This window comes from Anser cygnoides, chromosome 4, assembly GCF_040182565.1.
Source record: "Anser cygnoides isolate HZ-2024a breed goose chromosome 4, Taihu_goose_T2T_genome, whole genome shotgun sequence".
Classification (NCBI taxonomy): Eukaryota; Metazoa; Chordata; class Aves; order Anseriformes; family Anatidae; genus Anser; species Anser cygnoides.
This window is the reverse complement of record NC_089876.1, coordinates 33,061,568-33,089,357: the sequence shown is the minus strand read 5'-3', so window position 1 is coordinate 33,089,357 and position 27,790 is coordinate 33,061,568. Positions and strand designations below refer to the sequence as shown.

The following is a 27,790-nucleotide window of genomic DNA, read 5'->3' as shown; positions in this document are numbered from 1 at the left end:
TGGGAATTTGGCAGGTCTGCATACGCTTTTTTGCTTCTGGTCTTAAGGAGAAGCTTCTAGACAGAACCACTGTTGTAGAGATTGCTTTTATGAATGTCTATAAAGTTAATTATCTTTCTAAATTATTTTTTTAAATGGGAAAATACAGCATTAGTGAGGTCAAAGGAGAAAAGAGTGCATTCAGGTATGTTTTTGTTAGTTACTGTTCTTTAGTGTCTGATACAATTCTTCAAGTGTCAGATTAAATCTAAATCTGAGTCCTTCCAGAAGATGAGGTAGGATATTGCTCTTTGAGTTCATGGGAGTGCTGCCATTGATTATCACCAAGATCATCATTAGAAAAGTTGAACAGTGATATAATATTATGCTAGTTTATGGCAAAAGGTATGTGCTATAGGATGTTAAACTTCATAAAGTGAAGGTTCTTTCTAACTTTTAAAACCCATTGATCTAGTTTCCTGGAAGGTTTTGGGTTTGTTTACCAACCCACAGCTAAAGCAAAATTTGAATCATTGTTTATTCATGTAAAAATTCATGGGATATTCTTGCAGAGGGGTGATGGTATCATCTGATTATTAGTTATTGTATAACTCTGTCTCCAGTCAGTCCTCCTTTTGGTGAAATTACACTTCTTGAGTGCACTGGTTCAGTCTGCTAACTGTTGTCTCCTCCTTGCCATAATGTGAGAAGTACATATATAAAGGTACAGTTCTCCTGATGGTATTTTTGACAAATGCAGAAGAATCAATTTATTTGGTACAGCTTATATATACTGTTGTGGGAGGGTTAAAGAACATGTTTGACCAGTTGTGTATTGATGGAGAACTTACTTCATTTGGAACCAGAAAGCAGACTAATCTCGGTGAAAAGAAAAGCTTGCTCAAATTCCCCAAAGCTATGCCTAATGTGCTAGTGTATCATCTTGCTAGTGGTTGCCTTTCTCTGGCAAAAATCCAAAGCTAGCAGCTGAAGAAGGAGTGAGATAATGACCTCTGAAATACTGATCTGCTATGCTGGCAACACAGCAAATTTCCCAATAGTGAGCTTGGGTACAGCACTTGAAGTCTGTTATTTGTTTTGTGCAACACTTCTAGTGGATAGCCTAGCTAGCTGTGGATTATCCTTTTCTTGGGGCGTACTACTGTGTGCTTAGTAGCTGATGTGTCAAAACTAAAATGTTCTGCTGATTTTCACTAGTGCTGCTTGTGACTTGGTTCACGTATGACAAAGAGAGGAATGATGCTGCTGCCTCTCAACAGTGTGGCTGTGCCTTGTCTTGCTCTGTTTCCATTCTGCCTTTCTTTTTGTCCTGCTTGAATTGTGACTGGCTGTATGCTTTTTGAAATCCTAACCAACTTTGATTTCTTTGTGAACATTCTACCTATGCTCTCCTTTTTTTCTTCTTCTCTGTGCAGAGAGAGAATTCAATTGCCAATGCTTCTTTAGCTAGTGCTTTAGTACGTAAGCAGCATCAAAAGTCTTCTCACTCCAGTGCAGCTTACGGCCTGGAGAAAATAATTTCTGTGATGATTAAAGTTAAGAGAGGATATTATGGCCCAATACAGATGAAAAACATAAATGTCTGTATCAACTGTTATGGAGCAGTTAGGTGGTAACAATGCAAGTACTACAATAGACAGTGCCTAACCTTGGTCTGAGCTCTTGTCATTGATACAGCAGTGGAAGCTGTACATGTGCACCATTAGTATGGTCTTAAGACCATACAGTACGTGTTTCCAGCAGAAAGAGCAGCACATTTCTTATACCAAAATTGCAACCAAAAGACAGGTAAATGAAAGGTGAAAAGCAAAATCTGCCACCTGAAAGTAGGTACTTATGGTGGTACTAAGATAATACTAGGATACATATACACTGTTTCAAAGAGAACAGCTTTTCTAGCATAGAGTTTTGAGAACTGTTGGTAGAAGAAGTAAAAAGTGTGTGAGAAGTAACTGAAAACTTGTGCACTTCCAGACCTGAAATTCAGTTTTTTTAAAAGGACAGCAATTTTTTTTTGGAAAAAAAAAAAAAGGATTCTTCTTCTGTTCCTCCCTATAACTGTGATGGGGCGGGGAAAAAACTGGCCATATGCTTCCTCTTTGATTGGGAGATACTTGGTAAGAGGTATTTTTAAGTCCATTCCATGGACATCATGCAGTGCTGTAATAAAGATGCGTGAGCTAGGTGCAGAACTAGAGAGTGAGATAACTGTACGAGGAAGATACTGAACAGGCATGCCTGAACCATGCCAGCAGCTGCCAGCCTCTAGGAAGAGTTGTTCCAGGTCCTTGGAGACAAATGGAGGGAAACAAAGAGTATACAGAAACTGAGGGTGGGGTGCTGGAGTCAGAGACTGTTCTTGGTGCTAAAATACATTCATATGGCTTTAACTGTCAACTAGAACAAATACATACTGTTAAGTGGTTTAGGAATGAGCTGTTTTAAATTTCTCAGGCAAAATTGTGGTGCCAAGGCAAGTTCCTTAGAAAAAGCATGTCACATCAACACGATTATAATTTTCCTTGATGGAGTAAATCTTGTTGGGAGAGCGCTCAAATATGCAGTCCTGTATTGAGCAATCTTCCATAGTCATTAATTGCATTTTTGTGATTCTAAGAGTCACTGCACCGACTACTTCATTAATGCTGTCAGAGCTGATACCAGAACGTTTAATTACTTGTGTCTATGCTTTTAAAACACTGAAACAGCACTCAGTTTTTCTAGGCCTCTGGCACTGAGTGCCATGTTCTGACAAAGAAAATCAGCATTAGCTGTCCAGAGGCCTTCTGAGACAGCTTTCAAAACTTCTGTATGTAAATTAAAGAGCAAAAGCTCCTACTGCTTTTGCAGCAGCATCCTGTGTGAAATGTGCTGTTGTGGACACTGCCTTTTTTTCAGTCATACATGACAGTGGGAACTGAGGTTCCAGACTCAGATCAGGATTAGAGGAAGAGCTGAAACTGGTGTTTTTGCTGTGATGAGCAGCTCATGAAGAACACCAGGTGACCACCATTCCTAGAGTGGATTACTGCAGGCAGAGCCTTGGCCTAACACGGTTTTAGTAAACTGGGTTACTGATTGCCATAGTCCAATATGGGAGAGCACGTTAATGGGAGAATAAGTGTGTGGATCCAGGTTGTACTATTTTGGCTAACAACTGGTAATTTTAAGCTGCAAAATCAGTTAGGATAAAATTTGCTCACATTTATCTGTGGTGGAGGTTGGATGGGCCATAATTCATTGTGACTGAAATTGGGGTTATGGACTCCAGACCCAAAGCTTGTCATGAGGTTTGCCTCAGGAGAACTGAGATTGGTTTGTGAGTTTCAGCCGCAGCTAGTTTCCCTGTATCTCAGACCTATAAAACTGCATAATCTAGGATTAACTAATTTCTGAGGTGATGTTTATGAATGAGATTTGAGGCAGATTTGCAAGTCCCAGCTGTATCTGGTTACAGAGCATACACAGCTATAGATCTATACAGAACCTGATAATTTGCAGTTTTCTGCTTGGACAGCATTTGGCTGACCTGGGGCACAGACCTGCGCAACAGTAAAGTGTGCTTCATCCCAAAAGCATCTCTGGGAGAGTCAGACCACTCTCAGCATCTTCCTTGCTGTGGGTCAAAGATAGCAAGGAAGAGAAAAGACTCACTTTGAAGAAGAGAATAGACCATTACCCACTGGAATGTCATCGAGCATTGCGATAAAAATGGTGTTGAGAAGTATGAAAAAACCTTCCTGTCTTGGAGGGAGAATGGGGAGATTGGAGGGAGTTTCCTGGAGCTCTTTGCATTTTCCTGAGTTTAATCCAAAGCATGTCTGTGTAATTTGATGTTTTGTCCTGTGACCTGCCTTTCAGACTAAGCAATGTTGGGAGAGGGGAGACTACTTGAAGGGGCTGGGAGAACCTGCTTATTAATTAGTGACATACAGGCCATAAATCCATCCTACTAGCAGGTAAATGAGCCACTCAGCTACTAGCATGCATTTTGTCAAACCCACTCATTCCTAGCTTCATATCCTGTATCAATTACACTGTCCTATGTGGCTATCCCATCTCGTTTTCTCTCCTTTGGTCGTCTGCCCAAATTCTCTTGGGGGGTGGGGGGGATGACAGGCAGAAAGATGAAGGAGGGAGGGAGGATTTTCATTACAAATCTGGATAAGAGACAACACGTTTAATCCTTGGAGCAAAACTAGTCCAGTTGACAGTTAAAATGAAATCATTATTCACTCTCCTCAGTCCATTCCCAGAAATGGTATTGTTTATGACAATCCCTTACCATTATGTCATGGGTTTGCAAATATACAAGCATGGCATATGATCATCTGCCCAAAAGGAATAGCAAAGGCAGCAAGAAGAAACAAATGCCGTCTTGCAGGTTTCTGTTTCAGTGAGGGCTGTAGCTATCACTGTCAATGATGTCAAGGTTATACTGAAATGTGTGCCCAATGATGTATTTCTTGCTACTTGCCTCACTGCCTAGGCAGCAATTCAGTCAGCACCAGAAGGACTGTAAAGAGGTAACCAGAACCTTTGCCTCACTTCCAGTGGAGAAAGTAGTGTTTATTAAGAGAGCTTTCTGTTTGTACAATGTTTGGTACAATTGGGCCAGATCTCAAATTGCAGGGTATGGTGGCTTTGGGGACTTCCTAAGTACAAATGAATCAGAATGTTCAAAGAAACCTAATAGCAGGAGCAGCTGGGAAATGCAGCATCCAGATAATATACTTTAAACAGTTATTGTATTATGCACAAATAAAGAGGCCAGTGCCTGCTCTTAAAAGGAAAGCACAAAGCTTCAAGTCACAGAAGTGTGAATCAAACAGTGGCTCAAAGTCAGCTGAGAGCTCAATACAGGGACTGAGTTCCAGCTGCCATTACTTGAAGTCATCTTTAGCTGTGCTGTTCAGCTAAATAAAACATTGAGTTAGACTGAAGAAAATGGTCCTTTGTGCAAGCTGTTAGCTTTATTTACCAGGATTTCACATTAAACTCCACCATTTTACTCTCTTGAACTATTTATATTTCTTTCACTTTTCAAAATACCTCAACTAGACTTGAGCTTCTCTACTTCCTGAAAAGTTCTCTACTGAACAAATTTCAGAATTTCTTATTTCACTGGTTTACGCAAATTTCATTGACATTTCTCTGTTTCTTTGGTTGTTCATATCTTAGACAGTTCATGGAAATGAAGTGGTATTGGCTAATGGCTGCAGCCACGCAGTGAAGTCTCAGATGGATTTCCCAGAACTCACTAATATATCAAAATATATCACAAAACAAACAAATAAAAAGCATGCAAACTTAGTTACCAGTCTTCTAAGTTACTTAGTGTCCCTCGCACTTCATGGGTGATGTTTTGAAACAACCTTTCAAAACTGAGAGCAGCAACAGGCCTAGCCATGGTATTATTTAGGAAGGGAAGCTCTGCAAAACCAGGTTAATGTTTTGTGAATGTCAGTACGTTCACAAAATACTTTCACATAGATGCCTCCCAGTGTCTTCTGCCTGTTGTCCTGGACAACCCCTTTTTGGTGACTCGTTGGGGAATTCAGATGTTCAACAGCCTCACCTCTCCCTGCTGGCTCAAATAAAGCTGGTCAGGAAAGCATTAGTAGTGGCTCAGGGGGTGGCTGTACACCATGCAAATGCATGCCTACCAGAGGAGGTCAGTGGTCTCATTCTGGGTTTGTTCTTACAACAGAGGAGGCACAGTTCCTGTGCTTGTGCTCGAGACCCTAATGAGGGGGAAAATAGTGGGTGAAGATTCTCAAGTGTTGTTTCCAGATCCTCCAGGGAACTAGGAGACAGGATTATTCCCTCTGTGGACTTTGCCACTAGTTATTTAGCCCTGCGCTTTCAATTAAACAATTAAAGTCCATAATCTGGCATGAAGATTTCCTTATCTGAATTTCAAATTTTTTCAAAATTTCTCTTAGTTTAATTTGAGTAAGCTTTAAAACAGTCATAGTTGAATTGATGCAAACCCTCAAATAAAATTCATCCTTCTTTTTCAGTGGCTTGTTCTAATATGGCTTTAACCCAAAACAATTATAAGAAAGTAGGAATAAGTATGTCTATTGCAAAGATTTACTTTGGCACCCCCTTGATACTTTCTTGCATAGGCAGACCTTGAACCCATTTGTCAGCTTGTGCATGTTTCATAAAATTGACATGGAGATCAGTATTCATCAGCTGCCTTTCAGCTCTCAAGTAAAATACAGTGTAAGGCTATATACCAGAATTCCAGTGTGGGGCCAACCAGAGTAAAAAATGAGGTATCTTGTAAGTAGAGCATGAGACTTGCAGTGGAACTAAAGACTGAAAGATCCTAGCACAGTCGTGTCCGAGCGAGTTTGACAGAGGTGCTGAGCTCTGTTTAGTGCTCCTGGACTTAGAGTGCTGCAGAATCAGGCCTATCCTTACAGTCTCCAGTTCAGGCATGCTGACGGAGTTGATGGCTTTTTCTTTCTTTGACTTTAGTTGAGAGAAAGTTGTCAGCATCTTCAAAAGCTGGACCAGGAGGATTTGTGTTCCCTCTGCCTTTTCCTTTCTGTGTATTCCCAAGAGGAATGTCTGCCTGAGAACTGGAAAAACTGCTACACTGACATGTGAGATTTCTGTTTGCTTGTTTTCGTCTGCCCTTCTGTCCTCAGTGCAAATGTTGGGCTTAACTCAGGGTAATCTTGCCCAGTCAGGCAGTCTGGGAAAGGCTGGCAGTTGTGTACGAAGGCAGGGGGAGGGGGAAAGAAAGGGTGTTATTTTGCAGAGCTGTAAATCCAGCACCTTTTGCCAGTGCTGCATTCTTTTTTTATTGCCTGTTTCTAAAAAGCTATTGCTGCAACAGCACTGACTGCAAACAAAATCTCTTTTACTCAAAGTTCATGACAGGTCATGCATTTTGCACATTTGTGGGACACTTGTAGAAGAACTGCAGAGCGCACTTTCCAAAACTTCAGTTTGAAATGCAACAGTTTCCATGTTGCCTGGCACTTCAATGTCAAAGAGATTTCTATTTTTAGAGAGAGATTCTACTCAAAGAGCTATATAAGGCTGTGCTGAGGAGATCATTACTTTTTTATATAATATAGGAGAAAACTTGTTACTTATTGGGAGAGAAAAAGGACCTGATTCTTCTGTGTAAAACTGGAAAAAAACAAACAAAGAAAAAAAAGATACTCTGCCTTGGATATCTTTTGTGGGGAGAGGGAACAGAAATCAGAACTGAAGACCCGGTATTTGTTTTTAATGTTATTCTAATTTATCACAAGTTCTTGAAAATATTGTTTTAGCCATTAAAAATGGTTAAGAAAGCTCTTTATTACAAGTGATGATGCAAGAGAGAAGGAATGGTTCCAAGCACGGTCTGGTGCCAAAAGACAGCTTACTGTGCAAACAGGTGACAGCACTGGGAAAACCCTGCAAGTTATCACCGTGTCCCACATGCGAAACTAGGTAAAATTTGATATTACAGATTCAGTACTTCCAGCTATGTTTTTGTTGTTGTTGTTATCCAGAGCACAAAGTGCACTTAAGCTGATTGAATGCTGCAGGAAAAAAAAAAAAAAAAAAAAAAGCAGACTAGTGTGGTGGCCTAAGAGTAGCTGTCACAGTCAACAGCAGAAGAAAGAAGCAGTGTCTAAAATCCTGGCTTTCAGCATGGCTTGCTAGGGAGCCTTATTCTGAAGCCTATTTTTTCCTGATGTAGAATCATTCAGCAAACACAACTCTGTGTTACTCTTAGTATCTAATTTTGTATGAATAGATAGGAAAAAGGTCTGAACAGAATTGGATAAAACCGTTCTCAATTAACTTTCTCAATGTCATTTCTGCCACTGTTTTAAGAGGACCATTTGGCTTCCAGGGAATACTATGTCAGTGAAGCAAGGGAGACTCTCAGGTCTGGCCAAGCTTTCGGAGGCAGCCCAGGTAACACTGGTTTTAGCAGCTGTTGGAAATGTTAGCACAGCAGTTAGGGCCAATATGGTTTTGCCTGAGTGAGGAGTAGATGAGGTAGTAGTGCTAAATTAAGGACGCTCATCCATTTCTGCTGCAGTCTGACATGGCTCCTAAAATGAATTCTAAATGGAGTCAGAACTGAACTGATTCTGGTCTTAACTTACCTTGGTTTTATATTTCTGTTTTTACATTGTCTAGCTAGCTGTGATATAACCTGTTTGACTTCAGGTGAATAAAATTATGTAGAGCCAGACTATTTGAACTAGGGGTGAAAAAAAAAAAAAAAAAGGAATTGTTGTCTGCATTTCAGTAACATAAGAAAAGATAGTAAGCAGTCTTGTGTCACGCAGAAGGCAACACAAGCCAAATTAGTTGGTGGCAAAGCAGAAGCATAGGCATCAATTTCCAAATAGTCTGCACTAGGGAAATTTCTTATCCATCCAATGTATTGAACCAGGAACAGCAGGAGAAACAAAACACTCTGTTTTGACACTTGCTCTTCAGAAGTATCATTATCAATATTGAAATGTATTTTTTAAATTCTTTTGAATACGTTGACATGCTAGTCCTGGCATATTGTTAAAAGTACCAGAAGCAGTTTGAGTATATTGGGGAACCGCTGCTCTGGACAAACTACTGTGCACACAGGTACCTTCTTAGATTTATTGGTGAAATCTGTTTCACATACTGTCTATCTTGGTTTTGAATATTGGGCAGGAACAGAACAACTGGATGACACTACTGGCATTGCAGGCATTTGTTATGTTGTGAATATAGGGTCTGCACTTAAAGGAAATAAATTAGAAAGAGATCATTAAGCTGGAGAGAAAGAGGTAAATTTTAACAGGTCTCTGCACTTTTCAACAGAGCAACACTGCCCCTAAGTGGCTGAGTTACCAGCAACGACAAAAAAATTGCTATCCACATAATTGGAGTGCTCATTTTAGTGCAAATGTGCCAGAGCAGTACACTATTACTTTTTATGACCAGAACATCTAGGAGCCACACGTGAGCTATAAAAAAAATGCAGGTAACTGGAGTAATTGCAAGGGATTAATCATGATAAACCTAATGAACTTGGTGATAATTTTACTATGTTGTTCTAAAAAAGGTCTTTTGCAATGTTTCATTCATTCCCAGAGCACCACAACAGAAACCAGCTCCTCATCCTTCCCTACCTGTGCAAAGAACTTACTTCTGCTTTGAGCTAAAATTTTCTCCTTCCTCTTTCCTAGGAAGTGCCTCTCTACCTTCCCTTGCCTCACTGAGAAAGCACACAAGAAATATTCCCGTGGCAGTCCTCTCTTCCTTCCTAAATGTCATCAGCACTGCTGGCTTACCCTGCAGCAAAGACACGTTCCTAATTTGATCCACTTCGCAGCTGTCTCAGACAGGAATCCCAGGCTGCCTCTTCCCAGTTCCTGAACAGTCTCCTTCTGGGGCTAAACAAATCTCTACACTGTCTCCTAAACGAGTAGCTGTTTAAGGCTGTAGAGGTTAATTCAGACCACTGTCTACTATGCATTCCCATGGCAGTGGACTTTATACTTTCCTTTTTATTAATAAACATAGCAATTGTATGATATTGAGAAGATACTTTTTAAAATGTTGTACATCTGGTCAGTCGGTTGCCTTAATATATTCTCAATTAACTTTTTCAGTGTCATTTCCACCACAGGTTTCATGAAGTAATTGTAAGATACCGTTTTCTACGCTCATATTAGTTTTCATTTTCTTATCTGTTGTACAGAGGAAGACTAGAACTGGTGACTACCAAATAAATGCAAATTTCCATTTCATGGATCCTAACTCTTTGATAACAGCATAAATCTATTACATAGTGTTACCATTTGTAAAATGTAATATGGGTGCATTAATATCATATAGATGCCTAATCCAAAAAAAAACAATAAAGGCCTATAAGCTCCAAGGTTAAATTCTGAGCTAGAGAAAGGCAAGTCTTAATTGAGCTAAACTATCTTTTTGTTTGTTTACAGTGAAGTATATAAACTTTCATCAGTCAAGCTTCTTATCCTACATCGGATGGGTATGTTGAAGAGAAAGTTGAAAGGGCTGAAAACAAAGGAGACGACTTCAGACCTGAAATTTTCATCCTCATTGACTGATCATCTAAAATGGTGAGTATAAGCTTTGCAGGATGCATATTTATTCATTCAAATGGGCTTTCTGTTTATTTTGCAAATACTTATTTGATATTAACTTCAACATTTGATTGAATACCATTAGAAAATTTGCAAAATTTTCTTCAACTTTAATGTTCATCTTGTGTGTGTCTCTAAATAAGCATAATTCTGTTTTCAGCGCATAATATTCTAATGTCAATAACGTATTCTGAAAAATAAAAGGAAAAAACTACTTAAAGGATGTAATGAGGAAGGTGGGAAGCTCGAACTGTTCTTTAGAACTCTGAAAAAAGCAATATTTTCCTTCTGAAATACTGCTGTAAAAGACAAATAAAATTGAGCAATGGCATTATGCTGTATACAAACACCATCAGTCTGTAAGTCGTGATTGTACAATGTTTTGATCATCAGGCCTCCTCTAAATAGCTGAAGGTTAGATCAGCAACACAAAATGCATAGTTACAGAAAACATCTGTATTTTGTTTGTGTATGTAAGCCTGAATTTAGTTAAGCATAAAGATTTGCTTGAAATGCCACTAACTTCCAAAATATTTATAAACACATTACTAATCTTGGAGTCCTTTTGTGTTTATATGTTTTAGAAAAGTATTTGCCATAATAATAATTCTGAGAGTCCAAAACAAGAGGTGAAACAAACTAGATTAAAGAAATCAGACAGAGAAAATGTTAAATCATTTTTCTATTAGAGTATGTCTAAGTTTGTGAAAACTAATTGACCAGGCAAAGTCTGAAATTATTTTATTTATTTATTCATTTAATATTAAGATACTTAAGGTATTATAATGGTAGGAACAATTTAATGGAAAAGGATGAATGTTTATTAAAAAAAAAAATAGGAGGGAGGTCGATATATAGTCCCCAGCAGGAGTTGTGTATATCCTGTTGCCAGGAAGGTGAAGCTCAGAACTTTTTACAATCCCGTTGAATTGGCTAGCCACAGTATCAAGGAAAACTGCACAGTTTTTGTAAGGCCAGGTTTATGCGAGTATTACTCAAGCTCTTTATACTTGATTGTCTCGCTGTGACCAGACTGCAACACCTTTCAATTCTCAAGTATTCACCCTTTCAAAATTTTTGTCTCAGACTAAATAAAGATTTCTGATTATTTATTGGACAGTATGAACATTTCTTTCAAGAAGAGCAGAAGAGTCTTTTTGGGTTTGGATCCTGGATATTTTTTTCCATACCACTCTCACAGATTTCACTGATTCTCTGTCTGACTTCAAAACGATGTTTAATGACTTCCTTTTGGCAGTGTGTGTTTGTCTGTCATCTTATGTGTTTGTCATTAAAACTATATATATATATATATAAATCTTATATAATAAACACAAGGTAAATGTGGGAGATTGTTTGCCTTTCATCCCATTATTCTTGCTTTCCTGTGATATGGAAAGAAATATGATACAAATTATACTGGATTGTCATAAAGCGTATGTATAAAACCACAGCTGACACTATTAAAATTGTACTTTAACTACCGCCTCCATCTCTAGCTTTATGAACTTTTTTAAAGTATGGTAACTGACTACTATATGGTAGTTATAAAGAAAAACCATACATCAGAACTATACACGCTCAGTATATTTTGTTCTGAGATTGTACTGAAGAGTTGACTTTCATGTTAATCCGTGTAAATACTAAATGTTTGGACAGGGCATCATGATTTTCTTGCATGAAGGAAGATTTTTTTTTTATTATTCTGAGAACCATGTTATATCTTTGAGAGCACCAAGATAAAAATGGTCCTCAATCATAGTCTTGATAGTTTCAGCCACAGTGGGGTCACTCTCGAAGATAATAATTTAAAAAAAAAAAGTATCAATATATAAATTTCTGTATTGTGGTGTGGATGCAAACCATATGTATGCTGTAACTAAAGGGAGGACAATAACTGATCTTGACAGGACTCCTTTAGGAGGTCTTGTGTCAAAATAGATAGTTGAAATAACTGATAGTGAGTATGAGCATAGCTGAAACTGTCATTCACCAGTCACATGAACAGCTGAGACGGAGAGGAAAGTTGACAGAAGGCTCCATGCATTTTATTAAGACAGTAAGAACAGTATTTGGGAAGAACAGAAAGGGACGAAAGACTGGTAACTACCAAGCAGGGAATGGACAGTGTTCAACATAGGCAAGTAAAGAGGATTTTCCAAAACATAGTCTGAATGTGGCTGCTTAAGCAGACTGGCAATATTAGTGAGGACTCTCACAGAACACAGCATATGGTAGTTGCTTAGAGTGACATCTATGGTTTTTTTTTAAATGCACAAAACCAGCTCTCAGCGTAGAGTACTTGAGGATTACTGGTTGTTTTGTGTTAGCTGCCTCTTTTCAGCTTCTCTTGGCAAGTTACTGTGAACCTCAGAACATATGAAGTGGCAGTGTGACATTTTTTGTATATATTTGAACAGAGTGGGAAGTGCTCAACGAACTGTTGAATTGGAATTTGCATGTTTGCAATGTGAAATTATGCTATTGGAATAGGTGTGATGATACTATCTCCAGCTGCTATCTTGAGATAAAAATATACTCGTCATTTTCACCTTGTTACTGCCCCTGTTGCTGTTGTTTTACTTCTTATGAGCTCAGTGAGCTAAGTACCACTACATTATGTCATTACATCTTAAATACATCAAATATATTTAGATACAAGTCATACAGTTTTTTAGTAGAGTCTGTGCTGTACTGAAAATCCCTCTGTATACTAAACAGTTCAAGAAGCTGCTTGCACTTTTAAAATCTGAATCTATATATCGTGCTGATTAGCACTGTAAGGCCCAAGTATCTCTCTGAACAAGCTAGCTTAGTTATTAAAAGTAGAATGGTGAAATTCATTATTGCCATTCAACCTCAAGTTTTATTACCTTATAGTAAGGTGATATGTTGCACTATTCTAGTGGGTTTTGAAGAGCTTGTCCAGAATATGTACTTTCCATTGCACTATATAGACACACCTGAAGTATTGGTTTCAGACGTCAGCATCTCATTAGTTGTGTAGATACATTTGTAGTCAAAAAAGACTAAATCTCAGTTTATTCTTAAGTAAACACCATCAGATGAATGACTGACTAGATTCTCATTTACTCTAAGGTCTGAAATCTGGGTGGAGTTTTAAACATTAAATGTTACTGAAGATCCAAGACCCTACATGTCTCAACTTCTTGACTGTTAATCATTTTTTGTACTACTTTTGCTTTGGTGAACACACAAACAGTACCCTTTGTACAAAGCAGTATAATGTAGTTCAAATATTTTACTTTAATGAGATAATAACAAAGACCTTTACTCTAATTGCATGCAATTTTAATTGAAAGCTTTACTGCTAGTACAAAGCTTAATTCTTTTTTTAAGAAACAGATGAGACTATTGTTTTATTATTACAGGTTTTCCCAGTCAGTTTATATTACTGTTTGTCAAGACAAGTTAAATTGTTCCCTAGTGGCTTTGCTCTCATCTAAGACAGTAGAGGGCAGTGAATCCACTACACAGAAAGTGTGATAATAGGATCATTTTTCTCTATCCTAACAATCACATTTCCTAGACATTCCCTATCAGAAATGGCCCTTGTTGGGCACATACAAAGTAAATTACAGACCTGTGTAGATACCATGATGGTTTTTGGTTTTTTTGGTTTTTGTTGTTGTTGTTGTTTTGTTTTGTTTTGTTTTACTTAATAGGCCCAATACAGGCACAATTAGATGAACTATGTTTATTTTTTTGCGCAACTGTTACTTGCAGACCAGAGTACTGTTTGCTACCCTGCATACATATTGTAAAATTATCCTATGAGTTTTTATTAGTTGTCTTTTTATGTTGCAAAAGAGAAACATGGCAGCGAGAAAGAAAGGGAGATAAGGCCAAAATTAAAACTCAAAGTAGTACTGAAGACACAAAAATTATATTCCCTGCAGCTACAGTTCTGGGTGGTGCAATTTTCCCTATCTGAATATTTTTTGACAGAAGTGAAGTATGAGAAGTTGTTCAGTTAGGTGGGGTAAAAAAAAATCAAAACCAAAACAAATCAAACAAAACAAAAATGAAAAAAAGGAAAGCTTGAGACTTTTCCTCATGAAAATACAGACATTTTCTCCAAAATACTGACTATAAATCTCAGTCTTACAAAGAGCAATATTTAGATGTGAAATATTCCAGCAGCTATATTAAAAGCCATCCTAAAATAAGTTATGATAGAGGTATAACCTCATTCTAAAACATTCTTCATATTGTCCATTAAAAGTATTGCTACTTTTCAGTCCATACCATTTTCATATTTCCTAATATGATTTTTAGAGTCCCATTAGACTAACAATAAGAACCAGAAGTTTGATATTTATTTACAAACCTGTAGACCTAGCTGAGATTGGAACTTTTTTTTTTTTAAATTCTTTCTCACTGAATCGATTATGATACAGCAATTTTTGTGCTGGTGTGCCACCTGACATGTTATTTGGTGTGGGGTCATAAGGACTTTCACCAGAGCTTGTTAGGTAGGAAACGATCCCCTTGGAATTGAAAATTGGCTGTTATCATTAATGACAGACTTCCTGTGAGTTTCTCTATCTGTTGTACAAAGCATACCACACTTTACTGCTACAGGATTCCATCTTTGATAAGAAAACTATTAATGCTGTGCTCAGAGAAACCAGTGAAGAGTTTTTGTTACAACCCTTTCAAGTCATTTATCATTGTATTGGCGGGACTTTGTAAGGCTAGATGCTTAAGAAAGTTATATGTTTTTTAAAAAGTAATATTCTACTTTGAGGCTAGAGGGCTATTTCAAGCAGAATTGTAGGCTTATGCCATGAATCCACTCCTAACACTTTTTCTGTTAATTGTTTAGTGAAGAAATAGTATACACTAATTGGCTGATGATAGCCCACTGGGTGTGACTGCTGGTGTTATAAAGAGCCATGTTTGGAATGATCTGGAAAATGGAAGATAACAAACTTTATAACTTCACTTTTTACATTAAAACAAACTCCTCTACTTGGGAAAGAGAAAATGAATTTATAAAAACAAGAAGAGAAGTATCTTGCTGGCGCTGGCTCTTTTGCAGAAGTTCTGGGGGTCGTTTAGTGTGTTTATAAACTAAATAAGGGAAGACTGCAGGTTCAGGAGGTTTTTAGGGGTTGTTGTTTTTTTTGTTGTTCCTTAAAGAAACAGGGAAACATGATACTGGGCCGCATTAATAGGACAACTCAATCTGTAGAACATAGGAGGTAATTATTCATCTTTATTTGGCACGGTGAGTGCTCTGTCAAGTTCAGAAGGGTTTGGGCAAATTGGAGATGGTCCAAAGTAGGCCAGCAAGGATGCTAAAAGAGTTAGAAAGCATGACCTATGAGGAAGCTGTGAAGGAATTTAGTGTACTCAGTCTTTCTTTTTGGAGGGGGAAAAAAAAAAAAAAACAGCTATAGAGTTGAGTGGGAAGACTTAACCTCTTCACAACAGAAAACTTATCAAGAAGGCAGCACATTTGTTTGATCTTCTTTATAGGGTAAGAAGTAGCAAGAAATCAACTTTGCAGCAAATAAAATTTAGATTTACATCTTAAATATTTCTAAGAGCAATGAAAGAGTTAACCTAGGAGTCCTGGAATTTCCTTCACTGGAGGGTTTTAGAAGAGTTTAAGCAAACTTCTGTCAGGAATGGACTAAGACCATTTAATCCTTACGGCGAGAAGCTGTTTTTCAGTGATTTTTCAAGTGAATTTTTACTCTGATTACAAGTCGTAATTCATGATGACTGCAGTTTGACAGCCTGAAATTGCAAGAGGTCATAAGCATAGTGGGTAGATACGGGGTGATTTCACAGGAAATCAGTGCAGTATGTAATCTCTTGAGGTGCAAGCAGCCCCTTACATCTATAATGAATGTTAGCATCTACCTAAATAACTTTACAGGAAAGAAGAAAAACTAGCCTGGAGGCAAGTTTAGAGGACCTTATCAAATCTGTAGTTGCCACAGTAACAGAAAAGGCCATACAGAGAAACATGTCTTGAATTGTACTCTAAACATAGCCATAGCATTTCATCTTTGACGTTCTTAGAGAGAAAGAGTGCCTTTAACATGAATTTTTGAAAATAATAGTCAAAGCAGGACCACTTTACCTCTGTGTCTGAGAAAATAGCATGAAAGAAGATTAATGCAATCCTCTCTGTAGTAATTTAGCATGGAACTCTTTGGACTCCTTAAGCTCTGCACTGATTTTACAAAAGAAGGCAGCAGCCAAAGAAGAGTGTATAATATGATCTCTCCCATCCTGTTTGGGGCAATGTAGGAAGCTATGTTCTGTGCTAGTGGGGATCCAGTAGTCATCTTACAAAGATTACTCCACTTGCTTTAACAAACCTACTGGTGACTGTGACAAGGTCTGGTTATGAAAGATAAGAATCATAAAGCTCCCAGAGTCTGTATCAGAACCTTTCATCTAGGCTCATCTGGCAAAACTGATCTCAGAACACAATGTAATTACCTTTTAAAGTATGGCTAATATGAGCTAGGTGGCAGAATGATTTAATGAACTTAAATTCTTAAAACTTAACTTAAATTCTTATAACTTAAAAACTCTTCTGACCCAAATTTATACCTAAATAGTCTGGAGTGAATTTTGACCTCAGCCTAATCCCTTGCAAATGCTTGTTCGCCTTGCATTTGGAGAATGCTTCAGCATTATGAGTCACCTCTACTGAGGAGGCTCTACACTAAAAGAGCAGATCAGGACTGAAATATCAAGGGGAAGACAGGCACACACCCCAAAAAAAACTTCTGGTAGTCTCTTGTTTTTACTACAGTTATGCAGGGAAATGTAAGAGAAAAACAAAATGCTTCCTGCCATGGGTAACACAAGGTCAATAACTGTTTGGTTAGCACAGCTTTCTATTCACTTGATCTGCATCTAGACTTGCTCTGAGAAGCCTTGTGTTAGAACAGCAGCGCTGGCATCCTATTTGGACTGTCTAGTACAAAAATGTCATGACATTTTCTAAAAAACTAGTGATACATGTAGATAGTCTTTGCATATGTATAAACAAACTATAGCTTCAGCTCTGTGGAATAAGTTTGGGAATGTTATGTTCCTGCCCCTGAAGTATACACAGATACGTATGGACCATGAAATGGTAGGGAAAACTCTTTCCCTACAAATAAATACGACTAGTGTAGAGATTTATACTTCATCCATCTCTATACTCCAGGTTTTCCTTAAACTCCTGATATGAAAAGGTAACAATCTGTGTATTTAGAAGTATAGCATACAATAATAAGGGAGAATTTGCAACAATTCAACAGAGGAATTAGAACTTTCCAGCAAGAGAATTTCCTGTTAATGATCACCATCAGATTCACGGCATTTAGTCTTCTTTCTTCTATACTTCTGCTCCTCATTTTTTCTGTAATTCTCAAAATGCATGATGACCCATGCCAGCCACCACACTTTCTCCAAATATCTTTGTTTTCTGCCAAGTCTCTCCTTATGCACAAAACGGCAATTACTTGGTCATATTTTAGTACCTATTTTAATTCAGAAACTTGGGTGGTGGGGGTCACAAAAAATGTCTGCTTTGCTTTTAACTCAAATTCTAGGCAAAGTGATTCAGTTGAGATTTGTGAGCTCCTCTCCATCCACTCTGTTGTTCAACTCAGAAAGTTATTCTGGTCTCAAACACCGTGGATCACCAAAAATGAATACTATCGAAACAACTGCTTGTACTCTGTAATATCCTAGCATAGCTCTTTCTGGAGTTTCTCCTAGGGTTGATTTTCCACTGCAAAAGAGGATTTTAAAGATGTAGGAAAGGGTGCTAGCTTTGTTTTTTATTTCTGTGGAAAATGTGGGAGGGCATGAGGATAATGGCAGCTCATTTTTTTTGTGTCCAAATATAAGCTTGTCCCTACATTCAATACACATGTCCTAGCCTTGCAGAAATGAATGAGTAAGATAAGGAAAGCAATGTCATGACAACAGTCTCCCTATCACCAAACATAAGCTGGTATGCGAAAACCTTTCCATCCAAAGTTAAAAGGGTTTTTAATTATAAATTATTTAATTAGCATTCAAAGGAAATATGAAAAGTTTAAGCCAATTTTGACTATTCTACAATATTGTGCTGAGAAGAACTGAGAGTGAGTCCTTCAGATTGTGATCTGAAAAATTATTCCACTTTCTTCTGGAGCAACATTTGCTCTCTGCACCTCACTCTTGCCTGCTGTCACACTCAAATGAGATGAAGTGAGAAATCTTGAACACAGATACTAGGAAGCATTTTTACGATTAATCATTCTAAAAAAGAAGCATCTGATTCTGAGTGAACTGAAGTTATGGGAGAAATCAAAAAAGAGATGACATCCTAGATCAGGGCTATATCTTAACATAAACAAATCACTCTCCTATTTCTTTTGGAACTCTGCTGTCCCAAGCCAGCTATGAGAACAAACAAGACATTAGTTATATTTCCCAGTATAAAAGTCCCTTAAGGCAGCCTACTGGGAAAAGTGGGTCTGAAAACCACTGGCATTGTCTCAGCCTAAGCTATCGGTTTTGTGATGAATTAAAAAGGACAGCATTCTAATTTTAGTAAGTTTTAAGTAGAATTGTGAGAACTCAAAAGAGATTGAGTTTGCTCACTCATAGAGAAATGACTGTTAGTTTTTTGTTTGTTTGTTTGTTTTTTCTTTAGAGGAAGCTTATTAGATGAATATTGATTAGGGCATTGGCACACATTCTACAGTGTGTTCTGCAGAGAAGGAGATCGTCGAAGGGCAAACAGCAGGTGTGATTCCTTTCCATCTCTTAGTAGAGCCTGAGAAAGAGGAGTTGCAAGTAGATTCAGATCTAGCAGGAAGCTCAGCAGCCTTCAGAGGCTATGAAGTGGCAACTATAGTAAGCCATCTATTGGAAAATATCCCTTTACTCAGATTTTGCTTGCAATATAAACATTTCCATTACTTTCCACTTTAAGTGTCTCTAGTTATTTCTGTTGAATCAGCAGTATTTTTTTGTTAAAAAGAAATGACTCGACCCTGTAACAAAACAGTCCCCACTGTTTTTCCTTCTTCTGTTTAGCTGAAATTTGCAGGCTTGTTCTGCAAACACAGACTTCAGCATTTCCAAAAGCTAAAGGTCAGCCTGAAATCTCACAGCACACTTACTGTATAACAGCCAAGCAAGGAAATGTTCAAAAAGTCTTTGGAGAACATTATCCTAAAATATGAAGTTACAGTAACTTCAGTCCCATGAGCCTCATGGCCTTTTTTGTACCTTGGGATCTCCAAATAAAGCAGATTAACCGATCATTTTTGTAATTCTTCCTTTTTCCACAAAAATGGAAATAAGTGAACCTATAGCATCTAATTGGGTGTTTTGAACAGATTGGATTATAATTTAATTTAATGTTGAGGGTAAGTTTTTCCTCAGACTATTTTTAACCTCAAATGCCTTATTTTGTGATAAACAAAAAGATTTGTAAACAGATTATGTATTGAACACATATTTTAATATTCTACAGTTAAAGTGGATGGTTTTAGCAGCGCTACCTGTCCTGTGCAATTCTGTTATTAGGGAACACACCATAATCTCCCAGGTCCCAAATAAGTGATTTACCCTGATGATAAAGAAATTTATTAACTCTTTTTTACTGCTTATGGCTGCTTAAACCTATCAGGGAGAGTTTCTTGCTCAAGTAAGTATAGAAAAATATAAGTGTGAGGGCACCCACATACCATTTCCAATCACTACAATTGTTGTAGAAAAGCAAATGCTTCCAACAAATCTGCTTAGAATTGGACCTGACTCAATGCTGATTCTTCCAAAGCTGCCTATAAAAATATATTCTAATTCCAATCAAAGTTACTCATATTCTGAGTTTCAAGAAAGTGGGACTTAATATTTACTCTACATAATATTCTCAAAAAAATGAGGAAAGGAAAAGGAAAGAAAGGAAAAGGAAAGGAAAGGAAAAAGAAAAAAAAATGAGAGAAGAGAAGAGAAAAGAGAAGAGAAAATGGTCCTTCAAATCAATGTAAGACATATTCCTTCACTAGGAAATTGTATTGAATGGATCTCAGTAGTACTTGGACAATGTTTAGTGAAGTGGGAAAATGAACCAGAGAAAGCAGGTCCCCATAAAACTGCTGTCTGTTTCCCAAACAAGTGGGATTCGGTTTGTTGAGGGCCCCTGGTTCCTCTTGGTACACTAAAGCTCAACAGCAGATGAATAAGGAAATCATGTGAAGGAGTAAAGCATGTTGGAAAACTTTAATGACATTATATACAAAAGTCCTCCTTACCTCACTGGTGTGTTTCTGTGTTTGTTTTTCTCTCCAGATAAATTAGATATAAACAAACAGATTGCAATATGGGGAAAAGCATGCAATGGCTACAATGGGAACAGAATCCACCCTGTGTACTGTAGTTTCACATTCTAATTAGAGATGTGTAAACAATTCTTTCCAAACTTTTGTATGAGCTTCCATTCTGATAATTTTCAGTGCTTAAACAATTGTAGTTAACATTACTTGCTGCCCATGTTTTCATATGTAACTGTGCTGTCCTGGTACTCAGCTTTAGAAATAGCAGTGCTGTAAGTTCCTCTGAAAGGATTGTCCAGCTTTATATCCTCAGCAGTGGTTGCCAGTTAATGTGTGCAGGGGTCTTCAGAGACTTCAGCTGGAGCTCTAGACCTTTGAGTTTCTATCATCGCAACTGTAAAAGATAAACTTATGATTGGCATACAGAACGTGCCAGCCCGGATCTAAGATGTAGCACTTGTGTAAATCCACAGGTAGCTAAGACAGCCATATGCTAGGATGCTGGACAGAAGGCATGATTCTAGATCTCTCTGATGTAAAACTTTTAGCTGGACTCTATAGAAAGTGATAGATATATAAGATTAAGTCAGTCATGTTTAATGTTTTACATCTGTGTTACACTTTGAAAGTTTAAGACAACTCAGTTCTTGGTATCTCTTTTTTCTCTGACAGTGGACTACAGTTCCCTGTGTAAGGCTAAGGTAATTAACTGTTACCATTTTAGCATCATTATATCATTTTTGCCTACTCATTAGAGCCTTCTGCTTCTAGGAATTCCTTCACACAGCAATATTTCATCTTTTACCATGTTTATCTTTTATGTCCATGATATCGTTAGCATATTCAACATTGTATTATGATAATGATCTTTTGTTGTTGTTAATTTTAACCAATGTCTCCTAGAAACAAAAAAGAAAACAGTCACATCTTAATGTGGTCTAGAAGATGAAAGAAAATGGCTGACTGCCAGGTCTCTGAGCGCAGTCTCTAGGTAGTTGATTTGTTCTAGCTTGGACTAAGTCCACGCAACAAAATGTTGTTGGCAGGACTGTTTTGGCTAGAATTATTAAAAAAGAAAAAAACACCTTTCCTCCCTGAGGTAAGTACACTAGGAAACAGCAATATAGATGTCACTATATTGTCCTAAAATTTCTTTCAGTGACACGGTTTGAGCAGCTCACAGAAGGTGCCACTATGCCACAGAGAAACTTGGAGAAATCCACTGGCACACTTAACGCTGAAACATCTGTGGGGACTGAGCTCTTCTGCTTTAGAGAGACCCAAAATTTAAGGGCTGTTTACTGTCCTACCCATGGTAAAAGTAGGGCTTTTTTTGAGGTTCCCAGTCCAGAGAGGTCAGCAATGTCACTGCCCCTTAGCTGAAGATACGGAGCTGATTGACCATTTTCCTCAGCAACTGATGGCCCATGTGAGTTGCACAAGACAGAGGATGCTTATGAGGCTTATAGCTTACACCTTACCCATTTGAGTTGGAGAGGATTTCAGTATCCAGGACTGGTAGTGTGGCACTATAGTTAACACAAAGAATAGGGAAGAAGCCAACATAGAATAAGGGGTAGGAGGAACTAAGGTGACCCAGGCCTTAATTCTATATTATATGGACAAAAGAAAGATTATTCTTCCCACACAGAAAGTAGTAATGCCTATGTAGTCAGCTGTAATGCCTATGCAATCAGCTGCTTCAGTGCTTATGCACTGGTGAATGAAAGGGCTAAGTGCAGCCCCTATTATAAATTTCCTTTCTGAAGCCCAAGTGCCTCCCAGAGAAGAACAATTTTGGATTTTTGCATGTTCATTCACCTCTGGCCTTCTCAGAACTTCCTTTCTAAGCCATTGATTTTTCCCTAGGTTCTTACACACTGAGAGAGACTTGACAGGACCTGGTGTTTAGGACCTGTTTGTGTGAATGTCAATCCAGAACAAGAAGTTCTGAGAGACTTGCAAAATAAAGAATTAATACATTAAGCAGACCAGTTCAGACTTCAGGACTGGGCCTAGGAGGAAGGTAGAAAGTAAACTTATGGTTTTTTAAAGAAGCCATAAACTGAAAGTGGAATAGAAAATATGTTGAGGTTATTTTAAGCTGCACACTCTTGTAAGAAATATGTTATTTTTGTGCCATGGGTTTCTGTACATGAACCCATCTCTGAACATTAAGGAGCAATGATACGGTCTTCCTGCTACTGCTCTGATGAACAGTCTGTGGGAAATAACCATTGTGTTTCCTTTGAGTTTTCTTTTTCCACAAGTCCATTTCTAAATCCTATGAAGAAGTTGTAGGAATGAATCCTCTAAATACTCATGGCAGTGGTGACAAAACACTTCTGTACCTGAGTGGCTCCAGATTTTAACTGTAGAAACCTACATTTTTGGTGTTATTATCATCTCTGGGACTCAGCATTTCCCCAGTGGCCTCTGAGAGGCTGTTTTGTGCTTTCTGTTCCGTCCTGTTCCTTCTCTAGTATGTACAGAAGTTTAACACTTGAAATCAATTTAGCAAATTAAATTTAGAACTCAAGCTGTGATTCTCTAGCAAAAGGGAAAAAAAATAGCCTTCTGTTTCAGATACTGAGATGTGCTCATTGGACTGGTATAACAAATACCACCAGCATTAAGTTGTATGGTCTCATATGGTCATATGAAAATGCTCTCTTTTGTGGCAATTGAATCCATATAAAGAAATTTTGGCTTCCTTTGGCTCTATTTTATGTTTCACTGTTTCACAGGAATTATGTACACATTATGTACTGGCTGACAGTTATATATGCTGTGGTTCAGCCAAGTATTTCAGCATGAATCTAATTCTAAGCAGATAGTCTTTGCATTAATTAACGCTTATCTGTTTATACAAATTATGTGCTTGAGCACTCTGCTGGGTTATTACAGCATGTCATATGCCACTTCTGGCTGTGAAGGTAGATAGGAATCAGTGTGTATGAGTTGTAGAGTCAGCCCCAAAAGATCTGGAAAAAAAAAAATTCTCATAGTTTTTAAGAAAAATATTCTCTCATATACATGTGCATGGCACAACTGTCCAGGTCCTGTTGATCACTTATTTATATTTTTACAGGTAATGCACATACATTATTGAATGTATATGCTATAATTGCTGCTGTATAGCATGTCGAAAGATACTTGTACTATAAAATTGACTAATGCTAATGTTTAAGAAATCAAATATTATGATACATTAATACTAGCAGTTTTATCTTGTGCACATGTTCAGAAGAGGAAGGTAGATATTATAATTATCCTTCCTTTAAATATGAACTCTTTAATATGTAGCTTTTATAGCTTCACATTTGAAAGTCACAAGCATGTCAGTGAAAACTTAAGTTTTGCCTTCTGTGTACACATCCATGTAAACAACTTGCATGCTTAGAAATTCACATTGAATTTGAATGAATTAAAAGAAATATCCTGCCAAAATTCAATTAAAATTGCTCTGTTTCACTTGGTTCCCCATGAAAACTGAAGAAACAACAAAGCCATTTCAGGCTCATTTGAAACTTAGTGGAGGTTCTCCTTGCTTGCTTATTTGTGGAAAGTTTGGGGCTACTATATGCTGTGCAGTCTACTATGGATATTTGGCATTCCTTCAGGTGATCCCCACAGGAACATTTGTTTCCCACAGAAAGTGAAACCACAATTTTAAAAACAGTATTAAATTACTTTTCTGTTTTTAAAGTGGTTTTTACAATTTTTTAAATCTAGAATTCAACATTCAGACAAGGTTACCAGCTGTTTACACTGACAGAAAATTAGTAAGATTGAATTGCTCTCCAGGACTCATAATGGGTTCCTGTCTCATAATTCAATGAAAGGAAGTATTTTTGCAGCTAGAATTTGAACTACTAGAGGATCAACTGATTTTATACACTGTATTGTAATTGTAGTGGCAGCACTATGCTTAGGACTTCTTGTATGAGGAATTTGCATTGAGTCGGGGATAATTTGCACTTCACAACCTTGAGGAAACACACATATACTTATGGACAGGTGACAAATCAGAAAATCTCTGTTTTGGTCAGTGTTTTATCAATTAAGTCTTCTGCCGGCATCATCTTCTTTAAAGAAAAGGATTCTGTGTCTGATGACTTTTTGTGTTCAAGATAATTTCTGTGCCTGTTGTTAATATATTTAGACACTGAGATTTTACTCTGTGTGCTGTAATTAGTCTACACTGGTTTGGAAGTGGATTTTTATTGAAAGTTATCGCCAATGGATATCCACTTTGAAAGTCAGAAAAGCATAGAACAGTATCTGGTGCTCTCAAGTAAGAAAATGGCATTCAGCATGTTTCATAACTTGGAGCTAGAAACACCAACTATAATAAATTAGGTATTATGATCATGTTGAAGGATCACTTGCACATTATTTGATCTGTTTTATACTTACTCTGGATTCTTATTGAAAGGACTGAATATTCAACAGTGATGATTCCTTGGTGGGTTAGGGATCTCTGGAGACTTTAACCTGTGGAAATGCTTTGTTTCTTTATCTGTATTTGATCAGAACGACTGCTTTAGAAGTAAGGAAGAGGGGATTGGGAATTTAAATGGAATCAAAAAACTATGAACATCAAGGATTCACTAACTTCTCATAAAGTGTATGTGAAAGCCTGAGAGAGAAAGACAAGAACCAAAACAAGATTTCTTTTGATCTCTAAAAAAGAAAACTGCAACGGTAAAGGTAGTGATCACCCACAGGGAAAGAGAATCCACAAAAGGTGGTCTGTTCTGTGGGTTTAGGTATCACTATGATAACGTGGCTAGGTTGTAGTTTGTCTTCTGTTGAACAGCCTTGTATCAAACTCATGGATCTAGTCTTAAAATGGGCACTAAATCCAGAATAGTTCCTCACAATTCCACTGAAATGATTGTACAGTTGCTTGTGGTGACAGTTGTGTGTTGCCTTCTTTTTCTTCTGCTTCTTTTTTTTTTTTCTTTTTTCATGACTTGTCCAATTCCCCAAAAAGCTTCAAGTTTTGTTCTTGCATTTTTTGGTCTTTTTTTTTTTTTTCCTCCTCTCCCTTCTATGGCAGCTACTTTGGGGGGGGGGGACAGGAATAGCCACTGATTTGAAGTATATGATTTCATCTCCTTATAACCCCAAGAAAGATAAAAGGCCACTTACTTCTGAAGAAAAAGAGAGTGGGAAAGCTCAGCTTATAGGAAGAGATGGTTTTGTTCTTGGTTTTAAAAGGAAAATTACTTTGCTCCTCATTCAGGAGGAATGTTTGTGTTTGCAGTAATTGTTCTTGTTGACAGCACATACAATTGATGTTGTGGGAGAGCACAGAGGAAGATCTCTGCTTTTATAAAGAAAATACTGAATGTTTCCTTCTTGCCTAACTCAAGTCACTAGTCAGGCAAAGCTTCACACAGCCTCCATGCTTTCTCCTCTGTATGTCTCATGTATGAAGCAAACTAAGAAGGAGCAAAATGGATTATCTTTACTCCTTTCTGATACTGAAATTCTCAGTATATATGCTAGGATTTTTCTGTTCTACTTTAAAAGATATCTAGACAGAACACATATAAGTTATATATAGAATAAACGTTCCACAAAAGGGCTCTTCCTTAAAGGAATAAATGTGGCGATTCATACTTTGTTCTTGATCTTGTTTTTGATCTAGCTCCTAGTGTATTTCTCAGTTCTGTACCTGGTTTGTGGCTTAAATTCTGATAGAGAGACAATGTTTAAGAAAATGTGACCAACATAAAGATGAGTTAGTGTAGTCTTAGTAAAGGCTTTTTGTGTGTTTGAGGAGAGTAGGCAATATACCAGTGCAGGGTTACAAAGATGAACTTGTTTCATGTGGCTTTAATCAAATCTGGGATGCCTGGAATTAAGGGTCATCACCCTGCGAGGCACCTTGAGAAGAATTGCTGTTTCAAATAAGGCCATTGCTGACATGAATGTGGACTGAAAGTTATGCTTTGTTAGAAACCAGGCATAACAACCAAACCAAACAAAACCAGAAAGAAAAGAAAGAAAACCCACATATCAACAGAATATCTCAATTTATATTGTCGAGTAATTTATAGTACTTTAAAGAAAGAAGATCATGTCATTGTCCAAGAAAACAAGTAATTTAACTTGTACAAGCACATCTAATATATTATACAGTAATGATTCCCAACAGTTCTCCAGCTAAGCCATACTTGAAAAAATTGGCAAGATTTATTCTCTGCTGTATCCACTTCATCCTGCTCCCAAAGTTTGCTGCAGCATCCTCCTGCCTCTGCTGCCTGCAGAGGCTGCCCTGCTGACTGCAGCAATAGCACTGATCTTAGGCTAATCGATCTGTTTCAACCAGCTCCTGTATCCCTCCATTGTGCTCCCCAGTTCTCCCTGTTCCAAGACTGTAATTCAAGGGCATGTGAAGCAACCTTGTGCTAAACTGTATGGCATGACAACCTTCATACCATGGGGCTCCATGGTGTGTATGGCATTGCAACATGCTAGACCCCCTGTGCAGAGCCACAGCTCATTAAGCACCACAAATATCTTCCAGGAAAGAACTCATTTTAGGTAGCTGATAGATCATGGTGCATTGCTCTCACTGTATTCTAATGGGGAGTAGATAAGGATTAGTCAAAACTAATTTGATCCAGATTTTGCATTCAATTTTGCCTTCTGAAATAAGAATAATAATAAAATTAAAAAAAAAAAAAGTTGGACATGTACAGCTTAAAACAATGTAGTTTTGCTGCGTCATGGGTAATTATTGTTCACTTGTTGCCTAGCTATCTTGAGTACAAACAAACAATCCATTGAAGGTAGGCATCATTCTGGATGGTGGGAAGGGCTAAAGTATTGTTCTTGAGGACTGTAATAAGCAGATGAAAATAGGTTCTGACACATTATCCTAGACTGTTCTGGGACAAAGCTACCCTTGTTTTTTGGTGAAAAAGTGTATCACTTGTTGTAGGATTGAAAAAATAAGCTCATCCAAGAAAAAAAAGCTCAAAGATAAGACTGCAATAACACATGACAGCCCTCTGTGTAATGCTTCTACCAAGCTCTACAGTGTCTGGTTGCTTGTGAAAGAGGATGGTTGTTCTGCAAGGCCAGGAGCAGACTTCCTCACAGTGACCACAGGAGAGTTAACAGCATGGTTACCAGCAGGTCTTAATAAAGAAATTTCTGTATGCTTTCCCCACTGCATCCCTGTGAGATTTAAATTCAAGTTTCACAGAGAACTGGAACCCTGACATTTCCAGTTAGCTCTCTTAATATGAAAGATTTGATGATGAAGAAAGGAGGTCAGAAAAAGGACAGAGGGGAAGCAAAGGATCTAGGTGAGGCCAAATGACAGTT

At 37.7% G+C, this 27,790-nt stretch overlaps 1 protein-coding gene and 1 pseudogene across 3 annotated transcripts in view; one reads left to right on the top strand and one right to left on the bottom strand.

The window, feature by feature from the left end:
* The window catches only part of LOC125184060 (protein transport protein Sec24D-like), a 212,545-nt pseudogene that overhangs the window by 92,712 nt on the left and 92,043 nt on the right, over nt 1-27,790 (top strand).
* SYNPO2 (synaptopodin 2) overlaps nt 1-27,790 on the bottom strand; it is a 92,850-nt gene that overhangs the window by 40,291 nt on the left and 24,769 nt on the right. The window lies entirely within an intron of this gene.